The sequence below is a fragment of the Accipiter gentilis genome, chromosome 1, assembly GCF_929443795.1.
Source record: "Accipiter gentilis chromosome 1, bAccGen1.1, whole genome shotgun sequence".
Lineage (NCBI taxonomy): Eukaryota > Metazoa > Chordata > Aves > Accipitriformes > Accipitridae > Astur > Astur gentilis.
Genome location: NC_064880.1, coordinates 5,872,540 through 5,893,273, shown reverse-complemented (window position 1 = coordinate 5,893,273; position 20,734 = coordinate 5,872,540). Strand labels below are relative to the sequence as shown.

General features: G+C 49.5%; 1 protein-coding gene across 2 annotated transcripts in view; it reads left to right on the top strand.

The window, feature by feature from the left end:
* The window catches only part of CASZ1 (castor zinc finger 1), a 208,432-nt gene that overhangs the window by 34,559 nt on the left and 153,139 nt on the right, over positions 1 to 20,734 (top strand). The window contains exon 2 of one of the 2 annotated variants that reach the window (XM_049804952.1): positions 1,866 to 2,009. The exons of the other annotated variant lie outside the window; for it this stretch is intronic. The gene's annotated coding sequence lies outside the window, so the exon portion shown is untranslated. The remainder of the gene's footprint in view (positions 1 to 1,865; positions 2,010 to 20,734) is intronic. 2 annotated transcript variants of the gene reach the window in all.

Below are 20,734 nucleotides of genomic sequence, written 5' to 3'. Positions count from 1 at the left end.
AGCAGGACAGAGCGATACAGCAGGTACCTGCAAGCTGCCGCTGAGGAAGCTCGGGAATTTACACCCTAGCCCAGGTTGCAAGCGAGGACAAAGTCGACTCTTCTTCGTTCCCACTTGCACATGACGCGGCATAGCATAAATCATTGTGATTGACAGCTTCAGTTCAGTTCAGGTTAGAGGGAAGGGAGGGAAGCGCAGGTCAGGCCGGGGGGCAGTGCTGGGGCTGTGCGAGCAGCTGGCCCCGAGCAGGTCACAGGAAGAGGCTCCGAGCAGAAATCGTGGCTGGTGCAGCAGGTCAGAGGTGGCCCGAGCTGGCAAAGCGGGATGAAGGGAGGCTTGCAAAACACCTGCTGCGTGCTCCTTGCCTTGGGCTGATGCTATCGGTGCTGTGCGTTTGCGAGGACTCGTTACGCTCATCAGTTTTGAAAAAGAACGGGCTGCCGTACCTACTGCTGCAAAGAGGCTGGCGCTGTGCTGAGAGCAGGACAAAGGTCCAGCCGTGCTTCTGCTATCCCCAGCTGTGGTGGGTTGCCAACCTGCTTTTGCTGTGAATTTTCACAGCTTTGGGATACTGCAAACAGAAGACTTCATGTCAAAGCTTTGATAGTATCTCATTTCAGAGGCTGGGGGAGGTTGGGATGTGTTAAGGCTGAAAATATTTACAGGTTTTGAAGTTGAAACGCAAACAGGAAAAGCCCTTTAAAAAGTGAGTGTAGTGGATATTCAAAACAGGGATTGCCATGGAAACGCCACAATATTTGCTTAAATTGACACAAAGGTTGCTGGTTGCAGGGTTCTGACTTCTTTGGCTCCATTTTCTTTGGCCCGGCACCTATCACAAATTGATCTCAACAACCCTCTTTTGTTTTGCTTCTTTTATTTTTGTCTGATGGAAATTAAAAAAAACACCACCAACAAAACCCTCCAGTCTACAAATCCCACCTCACAGAAGAGTCTGAAGCTTCTGAGCTTCTGTCAAATGTTGGAGCCTAGGACATTTTTTAATTTTGTAAGTAAAGTAAAAGTTCTTGTTCTTTTTAATTTGTGTATTTATTAATTTCCTCCAATGCAGGAAATGGAAGGGAATTGTCTGTAACTGTCTAGGGAGAGCGTGGAGAAGGGTAAAACGTGTTGCAAAGGTAGCAGTGTGCATCCAAGGAGCACAGGAAGGGAAGTGGGACTTTTGTTGTCCAGCTCTCGGACCAAAATTTGAGAGATTTAGTTTCGGTACCCAATTCTGCCTCGGATTTGCCAAGTGACCTTTGACAAGTCACTTAATTACTGTGTGCCTCACTACACTGGAAATAATAATTCTTCCTTTGTCTCGTCTGGTTATATTTGTAACGTCTTTGGGGCTGAAGAATTACATTTGATGTGGGGGTGTACAAGACTGACGATAGAGCTCTCTGGTAGTTGTAAGATAAACACAAGTGAGCGATTCCCCCACAAAGGAGGGGTGACATCATGATATCTCACGTGTGCCGAAATGCTCAGCTGGCTTTGGGGGGAAGCTCTTTGCAATAAGTGGCTTAGTAGCGTAGGCTGCTTCTGCAACTGATTGACCTGGATTTTTTTCTGGGGAAAGTTGGAGTGTATGGCCCACCGAATGGTCACCTAGGTGGTTTCTACCTACCTTGACTTTTGAGTTGCTAGCACCACATGTGGCAGAGAAGACGACTGGGATGCAATGTGTTTGGCAGTGCGTGAAATGCCTTGCCTTGCTGGACTGTTGAGTGTGACCAAGGGCTGAGGTCTGTGGGTGGCTGTGGCATTTGAGGCCGGCGTCATCGCTTATGCTCGTGATTCACCTGAGCTCTTGTACTGCTCAGTAGGGAATATTCATTTCCTTTTGAAACTCTCCTCAGGGCAAAGAGACTTCACCAAGTGAAGGGAGGCCATCAAATTCACACTGTCTTCACCTGAGACCACCTCCAAAACAAAGAACCTGACTTCTCTCCTGGCTTTGTACACTGGAGTGAACCTTGAAGCCTGTGAATTCTCAGTGCAAGGTACTGGCTTTTGTTCTGTGATCAAATGGTCTGCTCTGAAGTAGGACTGGAGTGAGTGATTTTGACTCTCCAGAGGCTCCATTCCAGTTCCTGGGAAATCTCTAGCCTATGAAGTTTGGAAGAGCTGCTGAAAGTCATTGGTTTGGGTGGTAAATGCATGGTGGGGTGTTGGTTTGTCTTGAGCTGGCTTACAAGTAGGACTGGGTTTACCCCTGACATCGCTGCCCATTTTTGCACAGACATAGGCACCCAGCTGACACAGCAAAGCGCTGGTTTGAACAGCTCCCTCTCTTAGCCTCCTTCCTAATGAGGTGGTGTGCAGTATTAACAATTAGCTAAGTAGTATGCCGGAACAAGCTAGCATGGGAGTCCCCTGGGTAAGTATTGTGTGGGACAGTTTCTGATTGACTTGTTTCACAAAAGAAGAGGAGTTTGAGGATGTCTGTGGTCATGGTGGGAAACTCAGAAAGGTTGTGAGGGGGTGGGACTCTGTGTTTCTAAAAGCCATTTTACTCTCTTCACTGCTTGGCTCCCGTCACAGCCACTCAACAAAAAAAAAGGTATGGCACAACATGGCCTAGAAGAACGCAGCTGTAGGATACCAACAGTGGGATAATGTATTCCTTCTCAGTGGTCTGGGAAATTGGGAGGTACCTGGTGGCACTGCCGTACTGCTGCATATAGAAGGGGCTGAGGATCCTCACTGTGTCTGGGCTTTGTATAATGTTATGTCTGCTCTGTAGCGGGTAGAGGTTTTGTCGGGGCGTATCTCCATACTGTGTTGGCACTATTAAATGGTGATGATGCCTGAATGAAGATCAACAACCTGAAGTCCCTGTGGGGGTTGTGTGTCACCATGTTCTCTGTCTTTTGCTGCTGTGCCATAAATGACACTTGGGCAAAGCAGTGTATCCAAAGCTGTTGTGAGTTACAGGTACAGCTGAGACCTGAACTAGAAGTATCAGGTTGGACGGACTGTATTGGCTTAGCAAGAGGGAAGACGAGAAAAGTCACAGGGGTAAGATGTTGGTCTGGGGCTTCAGCTATCGCTGTCCGTGTCTGGCTCTGTGTGTGGCATGGGGGAATTTACTCATGTTCTGAGTGTCCTACCTTAAAGAGCAACAGCTGTGATCCTCTAAGGCTCAGCAAGGCTTAGTGTTTGCCACGTGTTCAGAGCCTACAGATCTGAGTGCTTTCAGTAAACCTGCCAGTAAATACAGTATGCTTCAGGATGGGATATGGATGAACTGTGCCTTCCCACACCTTCCTAGTGCTAAAACTCCTCCAGGGTCTGGCATGCTTTATTTGGAAAGCTTGGTTTTGAACTATTAATGTAGGGAACTCTGGCCTTTATCCCTGCGTGGGCTGCTCTGGTGCCTGTGTCCCCTTTTAGAGCAGTGGCACACGCCTTGCCAAGCCTCCAGAGGCGAGAGAGCTTCCCAAATTGGAGCCCTGCCCGAGGGAATATGGTAGTGGAACATGAAGAGCCTTGAGGTTTTACCAAATAAGATACAAATTCTCAGGTTTGAATGCAGCAGGTGAATTTTCCGCCAAACATCCTTATGTGCCTCTCCAGAGAAGCCTATCATCCAGGGGGAGAAAACTCTGCTGAGGGAGCTGCTTCATAGGTTCTGGGTCCATTTTTCCATCAGCGGGCTTTTCCTGTGGCACCTCTCACAGGTTTCTGCCAGTGTAGCTCCTGGTATTGAAAGCCTTGCATGTCCATCTGACATGGACCTCGGATGAGCAGGACAGGACCTCTGAGACAAGAAGGCAAGAGGAGGAGACTGATAGATCAGGAATTCCTTAAGTGCTGAAGTGAACCTTAAGGTTCAGGTTCTTGCAGATCAGTAATCCTTTTTGATGTTTGCCTTCTCCTTCTAGTACCTACTGGGTGCATTGCCTGTACAAAGCTTGAGTGTCCTTCTGGGTCTGTTTTCTGAGGGACAGACGCTCATGAGAGACAATAGAAATGTTTCCCTTGACTCCAGCTGTTTTCTGAGGTCCCTTTAGTTCTACAAGCATCACTTCAGTGAAGGAGATGCATTTAGCCTTTCAGGCATGTGGCTTTGTGATCACTCATGCTCTGGACTAGAAATCCCCATGTTCCAGTCTTCAGCCCTGGAGCAAGTTGTATGGCTTCTACTTTCAAAACAAGCTCAATTTACTTTGGGCTACAGAGGCTGTTTGCACGTTCTCCAGAGCCCGTCCCTAGGCTGTGATTGCTTTTTCACTCTCTGTTTATAAGCACAAGCTGGTTGTTTAGTCCTAGAGCTATAAGGGTTGGAGGGAGTTTTCTTGTTCAGTTGATGAAGGGTAGCCTTTTATGCAGAGCAAAAAGCTAAAAAAGATGTGGGAAAAGGATTAGAAATACCTGCTCTGTCTGTGTTTGAATTTGCAAAATATTTCCCCTTGCTTCAATCCTAAAGTAAAGCTAAATTTGGGGGTTAAATTGGGCTGACTGCATTTTTTTTTTTTTTTTTTTCCAAGTATCCTTGGGATCACTGCATAGGCACAATTGCTGAGGGAGCGAGGTGGGAACTCTGCCTTCTGCAGAACTGCAGCTGGCCCAGCCCAGCCAGCCCTGATGGCTCAGATCCTGAGCTGGGCTGGCGAATATGAAACAGCCTTGCAAAATCATTGTGGAAATTTACCCGCCTGTGTATGAAATCAACTTGCCTGCCTTTGCCAGGAGGAGTTTAACTTGCCCATTAAAATATACATCTATTTATGTATTACTTGTTCTGTGAGAGAAAATTTTCCCAGGCAGTTACAAAACTCAGTCTAGACTGTAACGTGTGGCATCTGGTGGTAACATGCCATATACATATATCTGAATACAGTATCTACTGTATCACCCTGGCTGGGAGTTAATAGCACGTATATCTGGATTATAGCGAGGTCTTTCCGTTTACAGTACGCTCTCACTGGATAAAAGTTTGGCCCGGTTCCTGCCGGCACTGGTCTGAATGGAGCTCTACGCTGCCTGCTTCCATCCAGATAAAGCAAGGCAGGCATTTCCATGCTGCCTGTTCTGACCTGTGGCCCCATGGTCCACCTAGGCTGGAGGCAACAGTTCTTGGGCAGAGCTCTTCCGGTATGGCTGAGTTGAGGAGAGGGAAGATGTTAAAAGCCTGTCTGGGATAAGAGCAGGGTTGTCACATCCATCTGCTCAGGCCCTGACGAGCAGCTGATCCATATTGTTAACATATTGCCTGCCATATGGGCTAGCTCAGCTCTCCAGGAACGCTTGGGAGACCTGACCTCTAGTGTGACAAGATGTGAGCATGAAGGACGGGTTGACAACAGCCCTTGGGTCTCGGAGTGTGAAACCGTGTTTCAGCCACTTCCGCTGCCTTCCCCTGCGCTCACTCGCGCGCTGTCTCTGCCTGCTTCTCTCCCTCTCTTTTCTCTCTCTGAGGGTTTTTTCCTCCCTCCCCTGTTTTCCGCATCCCTGGTCTGCGCTAGATCAATGACCTTCACTCATAACCAGACTGGACAGTTCTGACTCCCTCCCCCGGGCCTTCGATCAGATGTTTGGTTGGCGGCTGTGGAAAGCTGAATGGGGGGAAGTCAAAGGAGGGGAAAGAGGATCATGTGCTCGGCAGGCCTTATAGCTGCCCTTACCATATCTGGTCTGGGAGTGGGACTGAAGCCTGATCCACTAAGGTCCTTAGCACCTCCTGCTCGCTTGGATAACAGCAGATGCCGATATAGTCTCCTAATGGAGGGCCAAGTCCAGCAATGGGATGTAAGGTTGAAAAAGCTCAGAGGTTCAGGGAAGGGTCCTGATGCCAGGGGTTTCAGGAGGGAACACTTACAAGGCTTTTGAGAGACGCAGAATGATTTAGTTTCAAATGAAAGGTAGGCTCAGCCCAAAGCCCTTTCAGAAGCCCTGCTATGCCCAGCAGCTAGTAATTTGGCACCTCCAACCATCCACATGAGAGAGAATAGTTGTCTGAGGTGCAAAAGCTGAAGAGGTTTTCTGGCAATGAGGAAATCAGATGAGCAGGATCCCTCCCAGGTATTGAAGGAGCTCTGAGTACAGAGCTCACGTGTATGGATATGCGGAGCAGCTTAGCCCTGAAGAGGCCTGGTGCTTAAGTGAGGGCCAACAGTTGCCTGGGTGACTGTCATGCAGGAGACCAGCCTGCCCCAAAAACTCAAGTGGAGAAAGGATGTGCAGTAGTGGAGGAGACAGGACCGGGCAAGGCCTTCATGGGTTCAGACCTTGCTTTCCCTGCCACCTTAAGTTGTTCTTCTGGCTTCATAGTATTCTCAGTCTCCGAGAGCCATTGCTGAGGAAGGTGGCCATCTCTTTCCTAAGGCTTCTGTCTTCACGCTTGAACTTTATGGAGGTTAAATCCTGGCACTATTAAAGCAAGCACGAGTTTTGCCATAAACCTCAGTGGAGTCAGGATTTCATCCTTGGCTCCTCAGAAGAGGATCAGGATGTTTCCCAATCTTTCTTATCCATCAGCTCTGTCAGACCTGTGGGCACGACTTATTTGTCTTTTAGTGTCCCCAAGTAAGGGCTGCCTTCTTTTTAAATGCCTGTCCTGTGAAAATCAATATCCTCAAAAAAGCTGTGATTTTGCCCTACTGCTCTTCATAAAGGTTTTAGACCAGCTTAGGTGCTTTTATCACTCTCCTTCCCCATATACCTGCAATTGCAATGAGCATTAATAGTGTTTATTTGTAGAGAGGAGCCCACTGAGGTATTGCAAAATAAAACACGGTGATGAGTCGTGGTTTATTTACTCAAGCTTCACTGATGTAACAAACCTGATTTTATGCTAATAATGACTCAGAAGTAGAGTTGGGAGGAGAGGCCAGATCTCCTGATTCCTTCAACCATCTGACAGTATTTCTTCCTGTCCTTACTAGATCCAGCAGCAGTTCTCTCAGCTGGGATGCAGGCAGCAATTCTGTGGCACCCTGATGAAACAGCTAGCTAAAAAAAAAAGGTTCATAGTGCTTTGCCAGTTTGCAGGCTTCCACTAAACATTTAGGAACACTTTCAACTCTGGTAGGCACTGTATGTGGGGCCATCTGTCTGTCCGTCAGGCAGATGTCCAGCGGGAGCCAACAGGGATGCTGACCTGCCGGAGTTCCTCAGGGAAAACCGTTTGGAAAGCACTTGGAGCAATCAGTGCTAAGTATGCACAAGTGGTTGAGGGAGGTGCATGTTCAAAGTGTAGTTCTTAGAAATCTGTTGATAAAAACAAAAAATTTGAGAAATGAACAAATACTGTAAAGTGAATGTGATCTGTTCTCTGATGTCTTCTACTGGGGGCTCATTCCAGAGCTGGTGCTCAGCCCATAGGGCAGTACTGGAGGTGAGGCTTATCTCACTACTTGAGCTGAATATGGAAAGACTGTTTTAGGATATTGCCTCTGACAAATTATGTGTTAATGCTGGGGCTTTTTTTGGTTATTACTGCAGTTATATATTAACCATTAAGAGCCACAGGTAAGCCATCTGCTGATGTAAAGCATCAGAGCTGCATTTTCAGCCAGCAGAACTATCCTGATTTTTGCCAGGGCAGTTTACGATCTGTCCCAGTGTCTTGTGATTCTTGCTGAGTTTGTCTTAGCTGTACATTAATAGAACATACAAGAGGAAAGAGGAGAGGACAAACTAAGGTGAGTTTGAAAGTAAAATGAGCAAACAATATTGCTAGCCTTGTCCTTTCAGAAGTCAAAAGCTACTCCTCTCCTCCCCCCAATTATAAGACTTAATAATACCAAGGTTTCTATGTGTTTAGGATGCACACAGATCACATTTCAGGTTGCTGTGCCCTGCTAGTGGGAGAGCAGAGGGAGCAGAGGGAGGGATAGCACTATACATACATTGTTGTACAAAACAAAAATCTTATGCAACTTGCAAGGTCTCAGGCTTTAAGAAAAACACGAAGCGTTGCAAGGTTGACAAGAGTTGGCACATGGGAGCAATTCCTACTTGATTACCATGTCCCTGAAGTGTGCTGACCTAGAGAACAGCCTACTCACGAACCTGGTTGCCATCCTCCCTCACCAGGGCTAGTTACACCAGGAGCTGAAGTCAATTGCCCCAAAAGGCCAGGAATGTTTTGGTAGACTTGTTCTCCCTGGGGCCATTTGGTAGTGGAGCAGTGCAGATCCTACCTGATCTGGTCGCATATGGTGTGGGGCAGAGGGGCTTTGTCCTCTGACATCCAATCTTTGAGGAGCTGATAGCTGGACATCCTCGATCCCTGAAACAGGGAGGGGTAAAGGTAGAGAGCTGTCCTGGGAATGGAGTGAGGAGGGCTTCTTGGCACCTTCTACTGTAGCGGCACAGCCCAGCGCTGCTGCCTGCCCTGTTGTTCCCCGAGGCAGCTGGGCTCTGGCTTTCCCCTGCATGAGGCTCCTTCCTTTGCATGTGACACCAGTGTATCCCTGGCTTTCCCAGCCCAGAGGGAGCTGCTGGGCCATGAGGGGTGCTTCCCCTGCCTCTCCCTGACTTCCCAGCACTCCTAACTTGGGGGTGACCAGCCAAGGGAAAAGTCCAGTTACCCTCCCCCGGCACCAGCTATCCAAGCAGGGCCTGAACAAGGAAAAGGGACCATTCCAGGTGCAGGCGGAGAGCACTGAGGTCCCAGGCTTTTGACCCAAACTTTGAAAATCCACACGGTGTTCCCCTGGCAGAGAGCTGCCTCTCACCCCTTTCCCAGCTGCAGAGAGAGGTGAAGGTGCTTCCCAGGACCCCACCAAATTAGTCACCTGGCAACTTCTGGGCTTGCTCTTTGAAGCCTGCCATGCTACCTATCCTCCCTTTATCCTGTTCTCTTCTACCCACTTCTTGCTCATTCCCCTGTGCCACTTTTTATGAGTTCGCCAGAAAGGAGAGGAGATTTTTCTTTCCCTTGTTTGCTTCACTCCATTACTCCCATCTGTTCATCCAGGCCCTTAGTCCCTTTGTTTTTCAGAGTCATGTGGATTCGGGCTCTCTATTTGCTCTCTGGGATGCTCTTCTGGACAAGGCTGGTGTGGGAAGGAGGTCTGGTTCACAGGCCAGCACAAGGGGTGGGGGAAATGTGCCTCTTCAAATTAATCAGAATTTTCTCCTCCAGAAATGCTAATGGAGGAAAAGCAATTAAAGCAGCCTGTTTTTTATTAAGTAATCTGTGTTAAGAGCTTGTAATGAAGTTTAGTGCCGTTGTGACTCGATATTTCAGCTTCATCGGTTTGAGTCAAAACAATCCAAAGTGGGAAGGGAGCGAGGAGGTGAGCTGCTCCCCAGCATCGGTCATGCTGCCTCTTGTTCCAGCTCGCTCTTGCAGGCTTTCCAGTATAACGTGTATGAGACCACTCACTCTTTATCCTGCCCAGGAAGGCTGCACTGCATAAGAAAGGGGGCTTTAAAACCTGCACACACAAACTGGATGGCTTCTTTTGGTTTAAAATACCTGTTCTCAAAGTGGCCCCTTGGAACAGCCTTTGCATCGTTTCTTGGGGTCGTTGCAAATACCAAGTTTTCCGTAGGGAGCAATGAGTGGACAAGGGATGGCAGAGGGGAGGTGGCAGTGAGGAGCAGTGAGACCCTCTAGCCGAGTGCTGCATCCCTCTGAACAGGTTCCTAAAGCTTTTCCAACATCTGGAAAAGCTTTAGCTGCCACAGGGCGAGGGTGGCGACGGTGCCTGCCACTCCTGTCCTTTGCCCCTCCAGGCCTGTGCTCATTTCCCTCTGAGCAGCGCAGCCCTGTGACCAGGGTGGCAAAATGCTGGGGGTTGCGAGCAGCTGTGGAAGTAGCCCATCTCCTCCTCCTCCCCTTCCTCCCACCCCAGGAGAAGGCAGGAGAAAAAAGGGACAATGTCCCTTTAAACAACTACATGCCAAGCCTCTGCCGTCCTGTTTTATCTGAAGTCCAACCGCATGTTGTTCCAGGGCCGATCCGCTTTAGCTAATTAATAATCTGACAGGAGCCACCCAAGGGATTAGCTGCTGAGACGAGCTAGACCAAACCCCCAGCAAATGAGCCCCGCACTCCCTGGGGACTCGGAGGTGACTTTGGGGGGCAGGGGGCTGCACCACATGCAGAAGGGTGTCGAGGCTCTGAAGGGGATTTATGGCATCTGGGAGGGTGAAGGGGGAGGCGAGGGGTTACAATTTATGAGATGTAAACTAATAAATCAGTTAGTTGAGGAGGGGAAAGGGGGAGCACCAAATTAAAAGATAACGTCTTAAAGGAACAGTGTAAATTGATGGCACTCCTTGTGGCAGGGGATACCAGGAGAGTTCCCAGTGCAGACCGGTTGTAGCTTCCTCTGCGCTGGCTGCCTGGGAGAGAGGAAGAGGGAGACTGCAAAGCAAAAGAAAAAAGGGTGTTGATGGCGACTGAGAGGAAGAGACGCATCTTTGCGCAGTTTATGCAAACAAACGATGGGTTGGCTTTTGTGGCAGGGGCAGCAACGTGAAGGAGGGCACAAGGCCACCTCTTTTGATCACAGAAGACAGGGGCTCTGGGTGGTTGTAGTGCCCCTGGCCTGGGAGGGGTAAGGGGGTCATCCTCTGCGCTTTGATGACCACCCTCATGGTCATCCTCTGCACTTAGTCCTCCCATTTGATTATGCTTCCAGCCTTGTAGGGAATTCTTTGGTTCCCTACTTCTTAAATGAGATTAGTGGAGTGGGTCAACTTGGAGCGAGACGAGTTACTATTAGGAGAGCTGTCTGAAGACAGCGTGCAATATATTTTCTTCTCCAAATTTGACTCTTCAGGCAGTGATGGTGTTTGGAGGATGCTCCTGAGGCAAGTGTTGGGTTTTGTTCTGGAGGCTTGCAGAGGTCTGGAACTTCCGGGTGGTGAAGGTCCATTTCAGATTCTCTTCTGATGTTGGGAGCTGTGTGCCTGCTGGGTAGGGTAGTGGCCTTGGGCATGGTTTTCCCCTTCCTCTTCCGCTGATCAGTCCCAAAGCTGCTGTGCCTGTTGCTTTTCCATACCCGTCTCTTCTGGTGCCTTGAAACCTCTCCTGGCCCGAGGTTCTTTCTGAGAGCATGCCCAGGCCTCAGCTTTCTCTTGGGGCTGCTCTAATGCAAATGGTAATGCAAGATGGGATTTCCAAAAGCCGCCTTAGGGAGATTCGTAATCCCTGCCCCGTGACGGTGCTAGACACAAGCTAATGGAGAGGGACCTGTGCGAGCTCTCCGTGCAGACCCAGAGCAAGCCTCTGAACCCTTTCCAAAGGCCAAGCTTTTGACGTTGTTCTCCGCAAGGGCAGGAGACTCCATCCCCACCTAGCCTGCAGCAGACCCAGGGCAGCATAGCCTCTTCCCTATCCGGGGCCAGGGAATGAGGCTGCGGTTGTGGAGCAGCAGGCGGTCCCAGGAGCCGGGCGAGCTCCTCCTGCCCCACCCCACCCCACAGCACCCCATGGCCTGAAGCCAGCTCGAGCCCCCGCAGCCAGCCCGGCATGAGCCACAAGCAGCCCTGAGGTGGTCACTGAGGAACGCCTCTTTGCTGAAGGGGTCTTGGGCTCATGTGGGAGCTGCCCTGGAGGAGCTTAGTGCAGAGCCTGCAAATCGCTCTTCCAGTGGGGCAACTGCATTAAGCAAGCAAAGCTCATCTGACTACTACTTCTACATATTTCAATCTGGAGAGCTACCTTGCAACTTGCAGGGTCCCCAACACAGACATGTTGGGCCAGGGCTGCTTCTTGTTGTGATCTCAAAAGGCAGGGAGCTTTGCTGGAGCTGAACTGTGGTGCTGAGCCACCTTCCTTTCTGGGCAGCTTTGGTGGGCGCTTGCTTGGATCTGGGCTGCCAGAGCGAGCTAGAGCTGCTGAAGCCCTTCTGCCAGTGCTGCACCATCCCATCCCATCCCATCCCGTCCCATCCCATCCCGTCCCATGGCACCCCTCCTCATCCTGCTGTGCTTACGCAGTCTCGTGGTGGGAGTGTGTGGGGAGGCTCTTCCGGAGGCTGGGCTGGCAGTCGCGCCGTCGCAGCCTCTCATACACACAGCCGTGGTTTGGCCTCCCTCCTGCAAAGCCGCCAGTGGCCCACGCTGCCTCCTGACCAACATCATTAGTGCGGGTATTTATATTTCATTAACAACATTAAGCCAAAATGGTATTAAAAGCAACACCAATGATAAATAGCTTATTAATAAACAGGGAACCGGCTGCACCACGCGCAAATTCAATCCCTTCCTAAACGTGTCTCTGCCACTAAAACCAGCCATTTAACTCCTGCTATCCTGGAGAAATTTGAAGGATGCTTTGGGGGAGGATGAGAATCAGATAAAAGCAGGGAGTGGGAGGACACAGTGTCATGCAGTTTGGTTCTTACTAAGGCAGCTGACTGGGGTGCTAAGAAGGTGTAGATCTCTCAAAGTGCCACTATATTTCCACTATGGGTGGGACGCATTTGGTTTTGTGCTTCTAGTGTAATTTTGATTGTGTTAAAACAGCAGTAGCAGAGAGAGCATGAAACAAAAAAGCAGAGAGATTTAAGATCCAAGTGAGAGTCTACCTTTGATTTTACCATCCTCTGCCCTGTTTCCTGTACACACTTTCACACACCTCTCTCTGGCTTGGGCAGTACTATCCACAACAGCCACCAGCACAAAATCTCTTGCCTGCACGAAGCTCAGTCTCTCCCTGTGATCTCTGAGGACAGCCAACCCTATCCTCATTCCTCCCTGTGTGTTTATTCTAGGGATTAAGAATGTTAAAAATGTGGCTTTTCTTGTAAGCTTGTCAATCAGTTTATTATTTTTATTTTTTGTTTTTGTTTGCCCCCAACTCCTTATTCTCTGAAATGACTTCCCATGCTCCTACCCCACCCTTAAGTACAAAGGCTCTTTTATTGCTCTTTCTGCTCCTTCTTTCAGCAGTAAATTAATTACCTCAGAAACTTGGATGACTTTGGAGTTGGAGGCCCCCCCTGAAACCACCTCTGAGTTTCTTAGAGAGGTTCCCCTCTCCAACACAGCTCATGCACTTTCCCAGCGGGGAGGTCATGGTGCAGGGCTTTGCCTCGCTTGGTCACACTCCTGCCATGCAGCACAAGCTGCTCCCTCCTTTGCATCCAGACACACTTGCCTGCTCCCAGGGCGTGTGGGTCCCCCTGCTCTCCCACATCCAGTATATGGTCAGCCGCGTGTGCAGCCTGCACCCGACACCCCCTGTGCGTTATCTCCGGAGGCAGCAGCGGCAGGTTGTGGGCATGCTGCTGGTCACTGCTGCCTGCGTAGGCATGCTTTGCATGTAGCTCCCAAAAACTGGGCAGCTCTCCAGTTGGTCATGCTCATCTGTATTGCTCTGACTGCACGCACCTTGCTGGCTTAGGTTGCAGCAATTGCAGGTTTAAGACAGTAACTTTGTGGTCTCCCTGCTATGGATTCGTTGGCTCACCTTTCAGCTTGCGTCATGCAAGGGCTTTACATGAAGAATGAGACCTCTTCCCTAGCCTGACCGTGTCTCATTGTCAGATCTCACTTCTAACCAGTGCAGCATTAAGCATAATTTTTTGCACTTCTGTTCCTAAGCACAGTGGTGGTCCTGAATTTAGGGTTTGAGGTGCAGCTGGAATCTTTCTGCCTCTTCGTCTCCTAGTCCTTAGGTTCTTCTGTTACATACTGGGCACAGGCTGGATGGGAATAGAGCACAGGAAGCTTGAAGAGCCGGCTGGACTCATCTCCATGACCTGTGTCTTGCATGTGATGGAGAGCAACTTAATCAGAAAGAGTGTTTTATCATTTGTTTGCATGCCACTGTGGGCAGTATCATGGATCGCATGTCTCCTGGTTAGCTGAACTGTGAACTGTGTGTCCTGATAGAGTCATATAAGAGAGGAAACTCATCAGAACCTGCCTGTTCCAGGCCCAGATGATTGTTGCAAGGTCTGTCCCTTACTCACATGAGCATTAGGACGCTCAGATATTCAGAACAGGGAGGGGAGGGTGAGAGAAGGGAGAGAAACCAGGCATCAAGATAATCATGATTTCCCCAGAGCTATGTAGGGAACTCAGAGGCTGATATCCAGCAGCATCTCTTGCATCTTGCTTTTGCCACAGCATTAAGCATAAACAAAAAACCCTTGGTGCTGCTTACCTTCTCTGGTCCCCAGCCCTCACTCACACCCTTTCTTCTAGGGGTTGGAAGGGTTCAGAGAGTGGGAGATGCAGGGTGGGAGTTGGCTGTAGCACTGGATGAACATCTTGTCCGTAGATGGACAGAGAACGCAGAGGGGATCCAGCAGCCTGGGAGCTGCCTTATTGTAGGCAATAGAGGTTCCTACAGCCAGCAGAAAGAGAGAATGGATCGGACAGAAACACCCTGTACAACTAGTAATAATGAGTTGCTGAGGGGAGGGTTTCTGAGGAGAAGCCTTTGAGCTTTTCATCCTGAAGCCATTCTTGGAAATACCCCTGAGGGAGCTTTGTTAAACACTCGTGTCCACTGAGAAGATCACCCCTGGCCATTGACATCTGGTACCATGTAGGGATGGTGCCAAGGCTTTTTAGGGCTGAAGGTGATAAAAGTGGCCTTCCCCCTTAGTCCTTCTCTATTTCTATGCTTCCTTTTCATACTTTTGGAAGGATCTCCGTTACACATAAATTACTGTTGCCTGCCAGATCTCAGGCTTTCTCTCCTTTGAATAACCAAACAAGGATGTAAGGACTTGAGTCCGGCTTTTCACCATGGAGAAGACTAGCCCCTGCATGAGAGACTCCTGCGTGGAAGGGAGCATAAGCTTCCCCCATCTGCTGAGGCATATGTTTCATAGGAAGTTCTTACATGCTCCTGGGAGGACCCTCTCTGCCAGTTAGGAAGGAGATTATTGTGGAAGCTGTCTCATGCCAGCTCTGTCTGAGGGATGGGAGCTGTGTCCTATTTCATACCCTGACAGTATCAGAACAGGTAGACCTGAAGTGGTGTTCTGTGGCTCAAGGGTGGCTTCTCGTGGGACATGCAGCTGTGTTATGGGGGGAGCTGATCTGTACCCAGCTCCCAAACTATTGCATTTAGCGCCCACCCCTAGCAATTTTGCAAACTCCACGAGCTGCCTGTTCCATTGCAGCTCTCTTTATGGAGCGTCTTCCCTTGAAAGGAATTTTAATCAAACTTGACTGAGGAGTGCTGAAAAACATGAGGAAGTAATTAGAAATATGAATTTACAGCCTGCTGGAGTACCTCCCTCTCTTTCTCTCTCTCTGCATAACGCCTGTGTTTATCCGTGTTTCCTACCGTTACCAGTCTCATTCTTCAAGCCCTCCTCCACTTTACCACCTTTGTCCAAACCCAGTGTGTCAGATTTGTGACCCTCAGTGCTGCCTCAGAGAGAAGATAAAAGGTAGGGCCAGTTCTGGGGAAGACTGTGGCCCTCACTTTCTTCTGCGAGGCAGTAGTAAGCCAGTGGGAGGACAGTCCCATGAGGAAGTTGCAGGTTCCCTGAAGGAAATTGGCTGGAACAGCCTCCCTGATTGTCTGTGATTTCCCAGCTAGATAGGCCCCAGGGGAGGGGGGTAGGCTGGAGCAGGGTGGAATCAGCCTGGAAATTAGGATGGGTTGGATGCTTCCTCCATAAGGTGTTATTTTCTCATTTATGCTGTTCTTGAGGGTCTTTTTTTTCATTTTCTTGCATGAAACCATTATTCTGGGAAGGTTCTGAGCTTGGATGACTGCAGGATCCATAACCAGCTCCTAGGGATGGTCACATACTCTTGTGCCGTTGGCTCTTGCTCCCTGATTCCAGTTTATGTGTCCTTCTCCTTTTGTGCCATGAGTGCACACGGTGAGTCTGTACAGAATGCCTGTATAGAATGGAGAGCTTTCAGCTGTCTGCTGAATGCACACCACAGGTTTTAAACCCTTCGCAGAAGGGAGAGCGAGGAGAATTGCGTGGGTGAGACTCCAAACCCAGTCCAGTTGCCTTGGGCAGGAATTAAGGGGCAAGGTGTGAACAGTGTGTGGGGGTAGCAGAAGAGCTAAAACAGTCAGGCACTACTTCTCTCATCTTCATTTTCCTTTCTTCTTAAAGCAGTAGAAGAAATGGCTGGCAAGTTACTGGGCACTTGGGAACATGGCTGTTCAGACAGTTACCAGCTTGCGTGGGGATTAGGAAGAGCTCTGAATTTGTTGGTGGAATTTAGTAGAAATGGGTAAATTTGTCTGGATGATCCTTCAGCACATTAAAGAACAAGCTGCTTCTAACCTGTAGCTTTTTTCTTTTTTTTTTTTTTTCTTTTTTGTTTTTTGAGGGTTAGGCCTTAGGGGCAATTTATTTTCCTTGGCCCTAAAGGGGCCAGAGAGCCAGCTGTCTCAGTGCAAATTGGGGGAGGCATTCCCTGTGTCTCTGGCAGGCATCTGGTGTGGGGTTGAACGGAAGGATCTGAAGCCCCCAGGGTTAGTAGGTGCCTGACTCAAATCTGAGTTTCACTGGCTGGGGCTCTCATCTTCTGGACAGTAAAAAGAAACCAACCCCAAATGCTTTTCCTAAATCTGCTATCAAAGAGGCTGCTACCATGGCCTTACCCTGGGCTGTTTGGTGATGAAGGAGAGAAGGGGGAGTAGCATAAGTACTCCCTCGGGATCCCCTCTTACACTTTCATTTTCCTGTAACCACTTTGTTTTTTTGGCTAATTAAAGACTCTGAGCAGTTTTCAGCCTGTGGGGTTTCTTTTATTTGGTTCCTCAGCAATTAACTTTTTTACTGAACAAAGTTTTGATTGAGCTGGGTTGGATCTGGGGCCCATGTCTTGGTTTAAACTTTCAGGTCCTTTCTTCCGTAGTCCTGTGAATCTGTGCCTGTTCTATACCTTCAGTGGCCCAGTGCCACCTTCTCTTTCTCCACTGATAATTCCTCTCAGTGCTGTCCACTGCCTTGGTGCTTTCTTCTCTGCCTTCACTCTCACCGAGCCCCTTCTTCTGCAGAGAAAAGGAGAACCCAGGAGCCTTTTTGCCCCTTCTTTAGTGGACCCAGAGCCCTGTTTGTTCCAAGTTGCAGAGGCTTCCCTCTGCGCAGCGGTTTTCCCGTGACGTAGTCCCAACAGGCTGGGAAGAACCTGAGCTGCAGGACAAGCCTGTCTGTGAGCAGCTGTGCCCGTTCTGCTCTGGGGTCTCAGGGTGTTTGTGGGCTTCGTTCTCTCCTTGTCTGGTGCCTCAGCCCTTTCCTCAGCACGTCTCTTGCTTTCCTCACACTGAGCAGGGTCCTGAGCCTCCTGTCTTCCCCTCGTGGACCGTGGGACCAAGGTGGGAGGTTAGATGTCCCCACGCCTGAATCAGCTGGCCCAGGTCCCATCTGCACCGGGGACCCTGCGGCACCTCTGTGTTAGCTGAGAGCCTGTCCTCTGCTTTTAGAGCTGGTGCTTGCCCTCACCTGTCAGGGACTCCTCTTGGGATGACCAAGGTCATAAACCTCCACACCCAGCTGGAGGCATCGGCCTTCCCTCCTGAAGGGCCTGATCCTATCTCGAGCGCTTTGCTGACTGTCTTGGCACAGCTGGAAGCACCTGACTTGCACCATGCTCTGCACCGGCTCCTCCATCCCCTTCCCCGTGGAGTGAAAGGGCAGCCTTCTCCCACTTGGCTTGGAAACTCTTTGCCCGGCTGTCTTGGAGTCCTGCAACTCGCTGAGCTCCTGCCAGACATTTTCACGAGGTAACAAGTGTTGGATGTATGTGTTGTTCTGAGGGTTGGGGCTTTTTTTGTTGTTGTTTTCCCCGAAAGCCGTTTCCTTTGCTGTTGTGCGGCGGCGTAGGCAGCTGTCCCTTTCAATAAGGAGTGTCGGCACCGAAGTGCCGCCCCGTCCTCGGGCTGGTTTCACCCTCCCTCGGCCCCCCAGCCCGTTCCCTGTGGTGAGGGTGCCCACGCCGCTGAGGCGTGCGGGCAGGCGTGCACGAGCTTTGGCTTGCTGTGTGAGCGCACCTGCAGCGCGTGCACACACACGCAGGCGCTGGCGGGGTGTGCCGGCACCGCCGTGCACGCTCCCCTTGGCACCAGCCGAGCCGTGGGGGTGTGTGCCACTGTGCTTCCCGTCTGTCCATCTGTCCGTCCTCTCCCGTCCGTCATGTCTGTGTGCACACATGCTCGTGTGTCTGCACGCTCTGCACGAGGCACTTTTACCCTGCACATTCGGCAGCAGCTCTTCAGCATGCGGGAATCCATACAAACTTTTTTTTTAAAAGGGAAAATGACAGCTGTTTTGCTTCCAAACAAAAATAAATAGAAAAGGCAAATGAAACACAAATTAAACCCCCAACCTACCCGGTGTGCATACACCAAACTTTCTGTCATCTGTAGAAAATACCCAACCTCATCCCCAAATGCTGGAGGTCTGACACAGTTGGAGTGCAGGAGGGAGAAAAACCGTGGTTTCCAAGGACTGATTAGATGGCATGCCAAGTGTATTAAATTTTGCAGACATTTTAACAGCAATATGCTAGATAGTTGGGTGTCCCCTGAGGCTGCTGGATTTTTTATATCCTTCACAGAAGGTCAAAGCCCTCTTCTGCCTGCCCCCCTCCTCCTCTCTGCTGTCTCTCTCTCTCTCTCATATTCTGTGTCCCTTTCTCTCTATGTCACCATCCCTCTTTCCCTTTCTCTCTCTCTCTTATTTTTTTGGTGTACTTTCTCCTTCTCTTTTGCTCTGTGCCTGTAAAATAAAAGATCAGTCATTTGTGAGTTCCCCGGTGAGTGGAAACTCTCGCACTCCCTGTGGTCTCCTTGCTCAGAGATGGGTATGCTGGGGCTTTCCCCTCTCTTTTCTGCACTTTGTTATGGGGAAAATATGTTTTCCTCCCTTCACTCCCCAAACATCAGTGCTCTCCCCCCTTTTTTATTTTTGTAGCAAAAAAAAAAAAAAAAGGGCAGGAAAAGAATCCATCTGGCATATGAATAATTGAAATGGCTCAACTCTGTTCCTGTTGCTGTTGTTTGCTTTCAGTTCTTCCTCCCCCGCCCCAACCATAGCATCCCCCCCGGGGTATGGGAGTCGGAGGTAAGGATGTATTGATTCATTTGAGGGAGGAGGTATGGGGGGGGTCAGCGTGCAGCTCATACCCTTCCTCCAGAGTTTTGTCTTGAGGACGGCGTGTGGTTTGAGGGGCGCAGGGGGTGTGAGTGAAGGTTGCTCTTCCCGGTGTCCGTGTGAGGCCTTTCCTGTGCTGCTTTGCCCGGCTGGCCGCAGAAGCCATTCCCCAGGCGACTTGCAGCATTCGCCACTGGTGTCGCCGGCCTCTCTTGCAGGCTCGGGCTGCCAGAACGTGCCTCTTGTAAGTGGTGACAGGTTTTGCTCTCCCCACAGCATCTTCCTATCTGCCTGCTCGCTTCTGCGCCTCGGAGACTTCCCGTCTGATCCCCGCTCCATGGCAGAGCTGCGCAGGATGGGGGCCTGCTGTGCCGGCCCTCCCTGCTGCATTCTGCAGCTCTCTCCAGCTGCTCTGCAGAGCCGGTGCGTTCCAGTTGGTCAGTGCGGGGGATCCCAGTGCTGATCCCTCTCCCGCAGCACTAGGACAGAGTTGCTGACAGGGTAGCGTAAGGTTGCACTTGCCTCTCATCACCGTGCTCCCCGTTGGGTGAGCACTACGAGTGAGTTTCTGGGTTAAACTTCTTAGGACGTGTGTAGCAGTCTAAAAAAAATACTTCCCTCCTTGCGACGTAGTCCTGGTTCTTCGGTGCATGCACGGGTTCTCTGGCTTGGCCCCAAAATGCCGAACCTGCTGCCTTTTCAGTTTCAAAGTGCCTGAGCCAGCCAAGATACCCGTGCGCCTGGCATCCAGAGCGCAGCTTTTGCTGTCTCTTTAAAACCATTTAGAGTAAAAACAAAGAACTTTAGTGCATTAATTCTGGATGAAGATGGGTCTCCAGATGACAGCCTGATCCATATTCTTCCCCACAAGGCAACTTCCATTTTCCTCCTCCCTATCGCCTCCTGCCCAGTCTCTTCTTCCCCCTTCTGTCCATCTATCTGTCATTTTCCCCACTCTTTAGAAAAGAAAAGCTGACATAAGGTGTTGAACCTTTAAATATACACATTGAGCTCCTCTTTTCTGTAGTTAGTAGGCTGCCTCTGATGAGTTGTATGTTTTGAAGAAGGTATTTGCTGTGTGTATTTGTGATTATACTTGGCAGGCGTTTGGTGTGCGTGGTGTGTTTTTGGGGGATGTTTGTGTATTGTTGGGGAGGAGTTTATATTTAGGCTCTGTTTTTTGTGGTTTGGGTAGGTTATGTATGTATGGGTGAGATGTGTGTGTTTATCAAGCTGTTTGTGTGTGTTTTTATTCTGTCTTGGTGTTTGTTGTGTGGGCATATGCCTATATAGTGTGTGTGTATGTAGATTTGTGTATGTTTTTCCCTGTGTGAGGCCAGTGTAGGAGTTTGGGCTTGAGTCATAAGGTTTTTGTGTGTGTTTTAGGATACATACTCTGAGTGTTACGTATGAGTTTTGTATGTAGTGTTTGTGATGTTTACTAATTTTATTAATTCTGATGTTTGGAGGGATGGGCTTTGGTGAGGCTTGAGTGTGTTTGGAATGTGTTTTTCATGAATGTGCGCTTACAAAATTACAAGAGCAGCACTGAAGAGATGTTAGAAAAGTGATCAAGGAATAGAGCCTGCTAGAAAATTCAGAGGTGCACGCATCTTACTAATAACATTACTGGAGTGGTAGGTGTTCAAGGCCAGGAAAATTCCTACAAACTGAGAGAGAATTTCTTCTTCTTCCTTTTTTTTTTTTTTTTTTTTTAGAATCTTTGTTTT